Source organism: Phlebotomus argentipes, unplaced genomic scaffold, assembly GCF_947086385.1.
Source record: "Phlebotomus argentipes unplaced genomic scaffold, Phlebotomus argentipes genome assembly contig_2, whole genome shotgun sequence".
Taxonomy (NCBI): domain Eukaryota; kingdom Metazoa; phylum Arthropoda; class Insecta; order Diptera; family Psychodidae; genus Phlebotomus; species Phlebotomus argentipes.
In genome coordinates, this window is record NW_026776162.1 from 4,403,802 (window position 1) to 4,416,522 (window position 12,721).

The 12,721-nt window shown below is 40.6% G+C and overlaps 1 protein-coding gene across 2 annotated transcripts in view; it reads right to left on the reverse strand.

Moving 5' to 3' along the window:
• The window catches only part of LOC132264657 (1-phosphatidylinositol 4,5-bisphosphate phosphodiesterase epsilon-1-like), a 44,008-nt gene that overhangs the window by 19,978 nt on the left and 11,309 nt on the right, over positions 1 to 12,721 (reverse strand). For both annotated transcript variants that reach the window (XM_059764928.1, XM_059764926.1), the window contains exon 4: positions 11,492 to 11,637. The gene's annotated coding sequence lies outside the window, so the exon portion shown is untranslated. The remainder of the gene's footprint in view (positions 1 to 11,491; positions 11,638 to 12,721) is intronic.

Genomic DNA, 12,721 nt, shown 5'->3' on the forward strand with positions numbered 1-12,721 from the left:
TACAGAGAAGACATAGAGAAGTTATAAAAATACGGAAATACTCCAACCCTCCTGTATTTAAAATTCAAATTATAGGACATTTCCATTGTCATAAACCATTTTACGGAGCATTTAAAAGCATTTCACAATGTGGTAATGTGAAAGGGTGGCTCTTTTATTTTATTAAAAATTTCATAATTGCCATGATGTTAGCAAGAAGAGCGCCAAGCAAGAAGGTTAACAGCACTTCATTACCATATTACCAGCGTATATGAGAATGTCGGAATATAATTGAATTACTCCTTCAATAAAAGGGAAATTAGGTATAGAAACCAATTTCATCATTTCAGCACTGTTGGCGAAAATTTTAGTTTTTGGCATGGGGAAATTTATAAATCTCTCGACTGAACGCAGAGCGACAGTGTTTATATTGAGCCATTTGTTATTGATGGATCTCATTAATTGAACCAATTTCGTATTAATTGCTCTGATAAATCACACAGAAGTGAAATCGGGGGTTGAGTGATGAAATGGCAAAACTATTTCTTTCTCCGCGCGCTGGTGATTCAGTGTCAAATTGTGTGTTTCACACAAAGTTTTATCAATTTCCGAGTGAAAAGGAGCGACGGATGGGGATTGAGAGGTTATAGCTTTGCGATGACTCAAAGTTTTCTCCCTTGGAAAATCATTCGGAACAATTCAACTGCGAAAGTGTTTAAGTTTGAGAATTAAAAGTTTCTCTCTTGACTTCAATTTCTCCCCGTGGTTTTGCTCTGGCAGAATGTGTGGATGATGGAGGACGTCATGGTACCGCAGAAGGCGACAAAATTCACGCGAGAAAGCTCACCTCCCCCGCCCACCAACTTTGAGCTTTTGCCAGTGGTGAAGGTGCATTGGGAAGAGCGCCAGCGGAGGAGGAATGAAAACCGGACAATAAGCACGATATCCAGTCCTAGTGTAATTTATGGCCACCGAATGTTGGTGGGCGAAAGAAGTGCAAAAGAACGAGGTTTTTTCCCCTCTTTCGGAGCATAAAAAAGTTTTTTCATCATCAAATACGCTTTATAGTGGTTTTGTGCCAGCATTTATGGCTATGCGAGGCGCACAAAAACCCACTGCCGCTGCGAGTACCGAGTAAATGCGATTCTCAGTTGATAAATGATTGTATTTGGTGTCAATTTAAATAGAAAATTCATCAATATCCCGCGAAAACTGCTAGTCCATGCAGAAATTTCACATCACTGCAGAGCTTCCTATGTGGAATTTTCATGTGAAAATCATTTCATTCACGTACAAACCCCTAATAAAATTGCACGAGAAGGGATGATATCGATGATTCAACAACAATTGAGATAGGTGAATTTAATTTATTTCCCCAAATGGTAATCCTCTTCATTCATCTCATTTGCATGTGACCAGAATATTTCAATTTCTCTCCTGTTGATATGAAGTGTCCCTGCAATGGAACTCATTGACAGTGGACGGATATGTGGAGTGCCACATTTTTGAGACAGATGTGGTTTTGAGTTAATTATTTTGTTGTAAAACTTTCTGTTGTCACGACCAAAAATGCTAAAAGCCAGCCATCGAGCCAGAAAACCTTTGCATAAAACATTCGATTATGATGAATATGATGAAAATGCATCTTACATTTTACCACCTATATTCCCTCAAAATCTCCCCCTTCCTGTCTATTGTGTGCAGATGCATTTGGAGGTGTAAGAGCTGAAAGTTTCTGAAAACTATTCTCATCTATGATAAAATGGAGGCGGAATATTAAATTTCCTCAGTGGCTCACCAGAGTCGAAATTTAAAGTTCTAAATTATACCCAGAAACACTTTTGAATGCATCCTACAAATTGTGGCTCCGAGTTGCCAAACTTTCATTCAATTCGTACACAAGGAGACGATCTCTATGAAATAATATCTCCATAAATTCCTTTCCTACCGTCATTATTTGTTCTTTTTCCATTGTATAGACTTTTGGAGTAATGCGATATTCGTATAGATATTTAATCTGACGTACGAGCCAGAAAATTCCACTAATTAGTGCAGACTTACTAACGTATAACGAATTCAATAGATAAAGACAGGTGGAAAATGATGACAAATTTTCAATTAAAAATTTATCGTTGATACACAAAAATTATATAGATAAACATGAAGTGAATTTTACACAAATCCCTCTCCACGATATCTTTCGCGAACTTGTGTAAAATGTGTCTCCATTAATAGAGGAAAAATTTATTTAATGGACATCAATCAATTTTAATTACACTTTTCCATCCGCTCTTCAATCCTCCGCAGGCGCGTCTCCTCGTGTTGCCATTCCAACTCATCCCCTTTGGCAAATATCAGGGTTCACCGTGGAACAACCCCATGGTTGTATAATTGGGAACAATGGCTGTGCTTCAAGTACAACAATAAAGTAAATGCATAAACCCCTAGAATGGTGTAATCAAATCAAAATACTATTAAAATTTATGATTATTTGCACACCCACAGATACACCAACAATGTACAATGTAAACGTTCAGAAATGATTTAATACTCTTGATGGATTGACGCTCAAAATCACATTTAATATTAAAGTATAGAAGGCGAAAGAAATTAAAGTGCCAAGGGTGAGAAAAGTGATTCGCTGGGAAAATCCTGGCAAAAAATCGAGGGGTTCACACTGTTTTTCTCCATCTCACAGCGTTCGCCAGCACATTTTATGACGAATGGATGAATCACTACTGACAGAGAAGCCAAAAAATACAGGTTTTCCCCAATGATGACTCCCCAATTGAGAATTGCTCTCAAGGGGAAGTGTGTGTGAATATCTTATTATTTCTCCGGCCAAAACTCACACGTCCCTTCTCGAGTCCTGATCGTATGGTTAAGCATCTCCATATATAATTCAAATTACTCAAGCCCAGTATCATAAATAACTTATTTACGTGAAGGGAGTTCTGAGGGAAGCTCGTGATACTTCTTAATGGGGTGGGACAGGGAGTTTTCAGCACACACGCACGCATCGTCCTCTTTCATATTGCACGATTTATGTGGGAGAATTACTTGACATTTCCCATCAAAATTGTCCCTCATCATCCTTCGATTTCGTCCCTTTCTGCACTGCAAGAAATGTGCTCGCACCCCGATAGGATGTAAATAGGAAGATCGTCACAGGCTGTTCGCATTGGATTGATAAGTGTGAATTTGTATCAGTGTATTTTAGGCGCTCTGCCCGGTGATTGTCTCATTTTGTCACCAAAGGCACTTCATCAGGACTCGCTTCACTTGCTCAAAAACCCCTGTCACAGATTCTCCTCGTGGAAAACAGGTAGGAGATGAAATTAAATTAAACACAAGTCAAGTTTCTCGAATTTTCATCAGCAAATATTGTACCTCTCTGTGTTTCCGCCCACATTCACTCCAGCGTGGAATGTTAATGAAATTTTTTTCGGACAGAAATAATATTTATCAGTGATGGCAATTCTCACGGGGCTAAAAGGTGTCCGTCTGCTGGTGGAGGTGCAAAAAAGTGGGTGGAAAATCGGCCAATAAAGACACGCGGGGCAAAAAGCCCTCACAGTCAACAACCCGCGAAGTTATGGTCCCATTTTATGTTCGAGAAAGGTACAACATAGCAATAAAAAGCTACATAATAGACTTTTCATTGTGATGGCAAATTGAGTAAAATTCAAATTAGTACTGTCGCGACCTACATTTATCTCACACACTCAACTTGAGCCACCCCGCGAGGGGTGGATTGAAATTCCCTCATTGCCGAGTCGACTTATTCATGCTTATTTATATGATTTATGACACCCAGCTTCATACATTCAATTTATATGGAGACCCGTAAAATTTAATAGTTCCCTCTCAGTCGACGCTTTTCCCACCATTCAACCCACTCAAGAAAGGCAAATGCTTCCTCTTGGCGCGCACAGTGAAACGCACTCAACTATATTTCCATACATTTTCACAGTCACACTCCTCTTGTATATCTCTCCAACATGCTGGCGGAATGTGCATATAAACTTGTTGGCACTTTACAAATAAAATAGGAATTATTTTAAAAGAAAATTCATATCTCCTGATGATTTCACGACTGCCTCATATTGTAACTTCACTTCCATTATTTTTTTCAACATCTCTACCCAGAGCAAAAAAGTTATCCGCGCTCTTTACGCGCCACTTCATTTTTTTCTCTCCTGCGTGAATAATACAGGCATGATTGCAGTCCCACCCACGCTTCCTCCCCGTACTGATGGCACCCTGTTCTGAGGATGGGGCTGAAGAGATGAGCCACAGACGGTGGAATGGGGCGGAATCTGCTCCGGAGGAAGAGGAAGATGAACTGATGGTGGAAAAATGATGTGAACGCGCTACTGGAAATGCGAAAAAATTTCCATCCAAATATACAACTTAAATTCACATATTTCCCAAATTTCAAACCACGTGCATAGAAGAAAACGAGATAGATAAACCGCGTTTCAAATAGAGCGGCAAATCAAACCGTTGTGCTGAATTATACTTTTGGTGCTTGGAAACATGTTCATTCGGTATTGTCGGGCGAACGAGTAAAAATTAATAAATCTAGAGAAATGTGTTTATTTGAATCATTCTACAACTTCTGCTGTGTCTATGTTGAGCTCTTGAATGCGGAGCCAATAATAATATTCATCTGTGTATAAATATTTTTGTGTCTCACCTAGTCTAACTGCCCCACTTTCCCCTATTCGAGATTGCGAGGGAAGAGAAGTGTCTGAGTCATATTCCCACGTGTCGAGTGAGTGAGTTTTTGGCGAACGAACCCCCAAATAAGTCAATTGCAGAAACAAGGATAAACACTAATCCATTGACAGTGACAGTGAGTCAGAATTTCAGCGGTAAAAGCTCGCAAAAACCGTACAAGGGCCAAATTGGTCGGGAAAGCAGGTGAAATTGTGTAGAAATAGAGTGTCTCTCTTGGAGACCTAAAACCACAATTGGGAGTCTTCGCGACTTCCATCTCACTCCACCAGTTTCTCTCACTTTCCGCCCTCCCACTCTGAACTTTTCCATCAGCGAGCGAAAGATGCCGGAGAAAATGGGTAGAAAATGAAAATGTAATCATTTTCAAATTGTTCTTGACACATAATAATAAAATGTATACGATGTGCACATAAAAAGACGAGACACACAATTGAATTCAATTCAAGTTGTGTGTTTGTCAGTGACAACCAATAAGACATCATACAGTTTTTATTGCACCACACCTCACTTGAAATCACTTTCTGTGGCAACTTCTCCTCATTTAGAGTGCAAAACTTTTGCCAAACAGCGCCTTGGAAAGTGTGACATCTTCAATAGACGAGCGAATAATATCAATTAAAACTGTCAATTAGCTACAGTCGCAGATTTCACCCCAGAGAGAGAAAGAGAGAAAAATGTCACTGAAATCCTCAGCGAAAGTTTCGAGACGAATCTTCCAATTGCCAGCAATGGCACTTTGCGCGGGAGTGGTTTGTCGGTTAATCCGAAATTTCGGGAGGGAGAAAGTTTTCGATTAACTTCCATACAATTTCCATCTCCACTTTATTCAGATTTCACCCGTTTTGCTGTCGCCAAAACTTTTCCACCCGATTCATCATGTTTTTCGGTGGGAAGCGGCGAATGAACTCCGCAAGAGTGATTTTTCTTCAGGGACGCCAGAGCGAAATCACCATCAGCGCCATGTAATTGGGGAAAGAATCATAAATTGCACTTTACATTTGCCATGGACTTGCACCGCCAGTGCGCCAACTATTTATAACTTCCAGCGTGATGAAGACCTGCTGGTAGTGAATGAAATATTTATAATTCATAGCTCAATATTACAAATGACGCTCACGTGGAGGTACAACGACCACCCGAGATGGGGTGAAGGCAATGACTTGTGTCTTTCGATACACAAATGACCCATAAAGCGTCCCAACGTCCATTTGCATCAAGTGCGTCTAATATGCTCAATTACACTCCTATAAGACACCCACCATTGCGATTACTTTACAACGAGCACGGAGACTCAAATGGGGTGGTCGTAATAGTGGCGGTTGAATTTCATGGGAAAATAAACAGACGGTGATGGTTTCCCCTCGTCACTCCATATCGGATTGAGATCACAATTTTCTCCGTATAGTGCCTGATTTTCCACATGAGCTGCTGGCAATATTTCACAAAGAGCGAGAAGCTCCGAAAAACTGTCAGTGAATGAATCACATGAGGAACCACGTGGACTCAATGAAGCAATAAAATATGTTTAAACTCGAGCCGGAAATCATACGAAATAATCTGATGATAGGAAGATTGAGTCAGTTCTTATATTCCATCAGCAGAAAGCTTGAGAAAAAGACATCAATTGCTTATGCATTAATAAAATTCACACGCGAAAAAGGAATCTCAAAGGATAACATATTTGATCAATCCATCAAATTTTATTGAAGACACTTCCTATATATGTGTATTTTTACAGTCTTTGTCAAATATTTGGTGATATTAAAACATTTTTGCGAAAATCTAAAATTGTGTCTTGGCTGTTTTGCATACAAACGAGCTTTCTTTTTTAAGGACAGAAAGTGGAAAAGAGCCGATAAATTTATTGCTGCGCCTGAGGCAGTGCTGCGAGGCAGGAAAAGCTGCTCTAAGCAAATAGAACATGAGGTGAAAATCTATCTGAGCCCCCAGTGAAACTCCATTGTACCCAAGGTGCGGCACTTTTCTTCACTCCGGCGCTACAAATTCACACGGATTGGTGTGAAAAATAGAACATGCCTCTAAGTCTTCCCTCCTCCAGCCACACGCCTCCCCAGCCCGGAGGTAGAAGGGTATTTTGCACATAGTTTAATCCTCACTCGTTTCCTTCCACTGCTGCCACTTCGGTGAAAATAAATTGCGTGCGAACATGTAGTCACGTCGTGTGATATGATGTACGTTGAATTTGGTGCTACATATTTGAAAATCTGCCTGCCATTGTACGGTGTGCTCGAAAATATTCATCGCATTTATGGGTGAAAATGCGAATTTAACTAAAAGGAGCTTTGGCAACAAGAACGCCTCCCGATTGAGCAGACAGTCACCCCGGCAAGAGGATCTCATCCCCTTGAGGGTTGAGCGTGATGTATTAAAGTGGTGGAGTCCTTGAAACAATAAATTCAACCATCCTCTCCTCCAGTATTTGTGTCTCTATGCAAATTACAATGTAAAATTGTTTCGGATTCAATTGAAATAATTAAGAAATCTCCTTTGTTCACGAGCCTCGCTCGGCGACAACAATGAATGAATTATCACTCGTAGTTGCTACCGCTAATATAATTTTAAAAGCAAACGACAGGGAAGATTGGTACATCTCCGCTTCAGCTTCCTCTCATTGTGCTAGATATATACGTGACTATACAAATGCGAGGCAATAATTCAAAATTCTGCTCTGTCCCGTACTTTTCCTCCGGCACACATTTTGACATCTCTTTCGCACTGTTTATTCATAGTAAATACGTATCAAAAGAAGAGAAAGATTTAAATTGTTCCAAAACAATCGAACGAACATAGATTTTTAGTAAGAAAATATTGAGATTCATGAGCAATTAAACTCAGAAATTTAGTTGTATTGATGCAAAAATAATATTCAGTTGCTTTTCTTCTCATCATGCAACTTGCTTAAATTGTCGCATTTCCCCCGGAGAAGTGCTTTTCCATTAGTCCTATGATTTTCTCATTTTTCTACACTTTTCTCCAATCTGCCTTAAGCAGGAGTTTGCGTTTTTCTTTCTCTCTCAGAAAAATCCTTTTGTGCGTCAAATTCTGTGAGTGATGATATATTTCAAATTGATTTATGGTAAAAATTCCCAGTACGAGAGCGTCTTTCTCTCCTCTCCATCTTGTTCAGTTTAATTTCGGTGTCAGATTTAAATCCAATCCCCCAGAGATTCATGCACGGATTCAGAGTTCCACAGCGATAGTGCATGCACTTAATGTGAATTGTAATTCTTGTCTATGGAAATCTGGAACAAAGCGTGTTACGATGGAAGATGGGAAAAAGATTTTCCTTCTCCTCCGTTGTCATTATACAGTAATTGAAGCTGGGGCGTTCTTAGAGTGCTGCACAGCGCAAAATACAGGATGTTGAGCAAGTTGCAGGCGCGAAAATAAATCTGTGCGATAATTTAAAAGTTAAATTCAAATTCATAGCCCGCCTCTATGAGTGCCCATCAGATTCATAATAATCTCCTAATCTCAAAATAATATCACTCGTCATACCATTAGTCTCAATACGACTTCCGCCCAAACCCATACCCAGGCACGTAATGATGACCAGAGTCTATTGAGAAGGCGGAAAACGAGAGGAAAAATCATGGGAAGAAACGTGCAGTGGCTTGAGTGGAAAAATCAACAATTCCTCTGGTGTTTCTCTTCTCGGTCAAACAAAACAATTGAGATGGAATTGCCAGAGCCCACGTTTTCTCGCTCCTGCTCGGTCCGGCTGTTTGATGAAAATTGCGAAAATCCAATCCGTCAGGAGGAGAACTTTAAATCACATTAGAAGATTTCACCTTCACACAGCGTACACCCACACACGTGCCATGGCTTTCTCTCCCAGTGGAAATATGATTTTCCAGTGAATAACAGCCAGAGAATGGAATCTCACTCACTGAGTATATTTGTGTGTAATTTGCCATGTAGCTTCATTAAAATTACAATAATGAGCAGTGCGAAAACCGTAGCTAAGTGCATAAGTAATAAAATAGCAGAATCACAAAGTTTTTTTTTTAACTATACACTCCGAGCGCTTTCACTGAGATTAAAGATTTTACTGGTAATGAAAATACCTCAATATTAAAGTATCCTTTATATGAATTTGAGAAATTTGTCTCAGTTTTGAAAAATTAATACACTTCTCAGATCACAAAAATTTCCATCATTCAACTGGAAACTATTTTCAGTGTTAGCAAACACCTCTAAAGGTCGACAATATTGCCAGGAAATTTATCTGACACTGCATTAGAGTACATGAGGTACAAAGTGGATAAATAAGTTGCAAATTATATAGAGAGTCACCCTCGAGAGCTCTGCATTTGACATTATGCCGTGCGCATAGGATGCTCCTTGGCATAGTTTATGTGCAAGATATCAGCGACTTCATGAATATGTGTGTCATGTGTAATATTAATGTGTAAAAGTTTAAATTTAATAAATGCACATAGTATTAAGCATCGCAGCAAAAACACACCACCAGTGAAGTTCTGGCAAACTCTTGCGCATCTCAGGCTCATTTTTTCCAATATCGTCATAATTTATGTAGGAAATGATATGAGAATCTTCAGGCACACGCTTTTATCATTTCCACCTCCCGCCCTCTTCCCTTCTGCACAATCACACTCTTTCTCTTTTTCATCCTGAACTCCCTTTTATCTGGGGTATCTCAGTGTTGAATTTCACTCCGAACAGAACACCTTGGGTGATACTGTGTGAATAAAGAACACCCTCAATAAAATACCAATTTCAAAGCCTAAGTACTCCTCGATACTCAGAAAGTTCCATATATAGGACCTTGGTAGGCATAAGAGGTGAATATTGTATTAAAAGAGCACGACTGAGAGGCGAAAAAGTGTGAAAGAATGGAAAGTAGAGGTTGAGTTTTTATTTGCAACATCTCCATTTTTCTCAATTTTTCCGCACGACACCCAAATTCCTCAGCAAATTGTCCTTCCTTTATTGGTCATATCCCAACAAGGAATTTCCTCACAATTCCCTAACGGGTCACTTTTAGTGCCAAAAGGTACAGATAGACTTCTCCTAGGGCTGCAATATGTCTAATACAGTTGCCACATCCCTCTATGCATAATGATTATATATCCTGAGTGAGGCGAGAAGGGAAAAACTCCTTAATTTCTTCATCTCCAAATTCTCACCAAAAGCTCAAGGGCTCTTTGCTCTCTCGCCCTTTGTCTGCGGCTTCATCCACTTACTTTGGTGCTAATACATAGCAGAGATATGTGGATTTACCTCTGCCTTTGTTGCCGCAAAACTGTAGATGAAACACACAGCACAATCCCTCCTTCAACTCTCAAACTTTTCAACCTGATTTACAGGACTGCGGTGCTTCAAGTATATATAAAGCATCTTTTCGTACAATTTTTTTTCCCTATTGCCACACTCCCGAATAGACTCAAATCGCATCTTCAATTTGCCACAGTCTCATCTATTTTTGGCCCCTCTATGGAGGGCTTAGATGAGGATCACGGAGTCTCCCGTGAAAAGCCACCCAGAGGAAAATCTCCCGGAAATCTGGGTGATGGGAAAAGAAGGTCACGATAATGAGAAATGCGTGGAAATTAAAGATTCCACTGCTGTGGGTGTTTCCCTTAGGCAATTTTCGTGCATTTCGATTATAAGCAGATTAACTTCTCTGCAACTTATCTCGCTTATTATAAAAGGATTTGCCATAATGACGCCGAGTGAGTCTCAACTGATAAGCCAACTGTATACAAATTATCTTCCGCCCCATGCTCATCCATTTCCGGCTGCAAACGCCTTCCCTTCCAACTCCCCCCATTTATTCCTACACGACCATCGGAGCACTCTCCTGGCATGTCTAACTCCCGATGTGCTGACTGCTGAGAAGTTGCTTCTCGGTTGCATATAAACTATTTTCCAAAAACCACCCCATTCAACCCCAGCAGCAAAGTGTGGAACTGATGCAAAAGTCGTGTCACTACAAAACGTGTCTCTTCGGGAATGTCTCTCTGGTATTATTTATTATTCGTGCGAGAAAGACTTTCGTCACACTTGGTTTAAAAGATATACACAGAATCATTCCTCCTGTCGCCATCTATTACGCCACATGACTGACAATACATTTATCTGCATTCATTGCTTGTTATCCACCCATTTTCATTTTTCATCGCCTTCCGCATCTACTTTCTCGCACTTGTCGGGTGGATGTAATCGAAAAAGTTAAGCTAATATGACTGTGGGTGAATATCTGTAATTCATTCTGATTTCCTTCGCTCTTTTCTATATTCCAAATGCATTTTGCATATAAATTCAGTACTATTCTTAACCAACCAAAAAAAAATATTGTAATCGTATTCCATGTGAATCTGCTCGAAATTCGTGATTTACCAAACACCTCTTGTGTCGCTCTGTCCCATTTCCCATCTGTAGTTCCCTCAGCAAAGCGCGCGTGATCCCTGAAATCACTATTGTCAGCATTTTGCCACATTTTCGCAATTTCGGCACAATGCAATTGGCAACTTTTAATCATCACATACACGTTTTCACACCTAAAGGGATGGCAAAAAAAAAGTCCACCGCCCTCCAGTGTTGAGCTTCTGATGTGCAACTCTTCCTGTCCACTTTAAATTCACGTGCAATTTGCTCTTGCCACAGAACAAAAACGCCCCGCACACGCAATGTTACACAACTTTGGGGTGGGATGATTTAGCAACACTGGCAATATGCAAACGGGGCGGGGCGGCGGTGGTATGAAAGGAGAGAAGCAACTCACCGTAGTCCTGTTGTAATTTCCAGAGCACCATTGAAGTTGCCAATGTTCCAGCATGTGAGAGCTGCACGCAGCAGGCACGCGAAAGCCGCTTTGCGTTCATCCTGCGAGCTTTGGGACACAATGAAGTGCGCCACCCATGAACAGACCTGGTGCAGATGAGAAAATATGTTATATAGTGTGTGCTTTATATGCTGATTTGCAATTTGATTGCAAGAGAGGTATTTGTGCGACAGATCTTTTATGAGATAGTTTGGAGATCATAAACGCACGCCTGAGAAAACAAAGCCAGTTTATGAGAATTCCAACACATCCTTAAGTATACACTAAATACTCCAAAGTGTATTGTATACTATGTATAATACGCCCTTTCTCTTCCCCTGCCGCAGTGTTGGGGCTGAGAACACGTTTTCGAACAATGTCCTCATCAGTGTCACTTGTCCGAGGGCTCTTGGTGGTGGCAAGGAGCACCGGAAAGGAACTCCCAGTGGTGCTGTGCCAGTGTATTTTCTCTGGTAATTTGACTCCACGACTATGTGGCCCACCCATTAGAATAATTTAATGCCACCTTGAGATCTAATTAAAAACACGTTTAAGCGCAAAACCATGTGGACTAAATGGCAGGAATATTTCTTGCGCCTGGCTAAGATACTCCCATGTAAATTCCATGCTCGATGGTGTATCTAAATGGGCCACTTGAAGTGCTCTGGCGTTCCTCCGGGGGGCGGCAGAGGGGCGAAGGACGCCACAGCCGTTTCCTGGCCGTTAGCATGACGGGGAAAGGGAGAAAAGTGAGGCCTCGATGGGGACGCCGGGTGGTGCGTGTCGACCGAATGATCCGTAAAACTCTAACTCCTGTTCCACTGTGGTGACTCTCATTCTCTCCCCCGAGGGGGAAAGTCTGGCTGGAATTTGTAAAATCGCTCACGTTGGTCCACCCACTCGCTGCTATATACACTGTCACGTTGGCGTGGGAAAGTGTATTGAAAAATATGCTTTCACCCATTTATCACAATAAAAAGAGAATCAAATGCGTGGTATAAACGGCATTTTGCCTTTGATTTAGGGACAAGCTGTGAAAGTCTAGTGAGAATAAATGACCAATTCCTCGACAGTGCTGAGATATTACGTAGATTTTAAAATAAATGCCCCAATTAGAATTTACTGAAACACCACCAATACATTCCTTTCAACCTTTCTTCATCTTGACTTTAATTCTCGTTCACACTTGCA